This window comes from Mobula hypostoma, chromosome 22 (assembly GCF_963921235.1).
Source record: "Mobula hypostoma chromosome 22, sMobHyp1.1, whole genome shotgun sequence".
In the NCBI taxonomy this organism is placed as follows: domain Eukaryota; kingdom Metazoa; phylum Chordata; class Chondrichthyes; order Myliobatiformes; family Myliobatidae; genus Mobula; species Mobula hypostoma.
The window spans coordinates 2,038,749-2,040,090 of NC_086118.1; the positions used below are offsets into that span (position 1 = coordinate 2,038,749).

The following is a 1,342-nucleotide window of genomic DNA, read 5'->3' on the forward strand; positions in this document are numbered from 1 at the left end:
GGCAGAGCAGAGGGTGGCAGATACCACAGTCCCGGGCTTCGCCCACTGCCCCAGTCCTGCTCTGGGGAGGGGGGACCAGGGACGGATTCCACGGAGTGCCGGGCTGAAGACCGCCGGTTTGAAGCAGTCCCGGGGAAGGAACGCGCCCTCACACGGCTCGTATTCTCTCTTCCCGAATAGTATCAAACATTTTATATACAATTAAATAAACTGGTTTAAACGCTAGGGTGAAACACTGCTGCTCATGTTAAAACACGTTTTAAAAAAACTTTGCATAAAAGGCGACCACGAAGGGACTCGAACCCTCAATCTTCCGATCCGAAGTCGGACGCCTTATCCATTAGGCCACGCGGTCAGTGCAGCTGCTGCTATGGGCTACACATCGGCAGTGGTGACGGGAGGCTTGCAGCCAGCCCCGACCGTCACTCCGCCTGCTTCCTGCACCCGCTCGCTCCCCTTCACTCCCCATTGGAACCAAACAGGCTGGAAATCTGAAATAAAACCCAGAAAATGTTGAAAACGCTCCGCCGGTCAGGAAGAATCTGTGGAAAGAGAGGCAGTTAACCTTCCGGATTCTGCAATTTAAAACTAACTTGTTTCCCCCAGGTCTGACCAAGATAGAAACATAGAAAACATACAGCGCAATACAGGCCCTTCGGCCCACAATGCTGTGCCGAACATGTCCCTACCTTAGAACTACCTAGGCTTTACCCGTAGCCCTGTATTTTTCTAAGCTCCATGTACCTGTCCAGGACCCGATTGTATCGGTCGCCGGCAGCCCATTCCACGCACTCACCACTCTCAGCGTGAAAAACTTACCCCTGCCATCTCCTCTGTACCTACTTCCAAGCACCTTAAAACTGTGCCCTCTCATGCTAGCCATTTCTGAGGTAGAAAGATTTTTAAAATTAATGATCATCAATACTAAGACTAATTGTACTTTTTTAAAAATCCCTCATTACTAACCAAGGTACAGTGAGGAAGCTGAGGTTCGTCTCCCTCACAGAGGTGGGCAAGATCACCTATCATTTGTTTAGTAATCTCTTCAGTGGATGGTTTAGGAACCTAGCCATTGGCTTTGACCTCCACTGAACAAATGATATGGAGGGGGGGTGAATAAATTGGTTTATTCAGAGAATAGTAGATTGAGACAATAGACAATAGGTGCAGGAGTAGGCCATTCGGCCCTTCCAGCCAGCACCGCCATTCACTGTGTTCATGGCTGATCATCCATAATCAGTATCCAGTTCCTGCCTTATCCCCATAACCTTTGATTCCGCTATCTTTAAGAGCTCTGTCCCTCTGTTTCTTGAAAGCATCCAGAGACTAGGCCTCCACAGCC

At 49.3% G+C, this 1,342-nt stretch overlaps 1 non-coding gene across 1 annotated transcript; it reads right to left on the bottom strand.

Moving 5' to 3' along the window:
- Positions 1–282: 282 nt before the first annotated feature.
- trnar-ucg (transfer RNA arginine (anticodon UCG)) lies at positions 283–355 on the bottom strand. Its single transcript has one exon. It is a non-coding gene; the product is annotated as a tRNA-Arg (tRNA).
- Between the last annotated feature and the right edge of the window lie 987 nt (positions 356–1,342).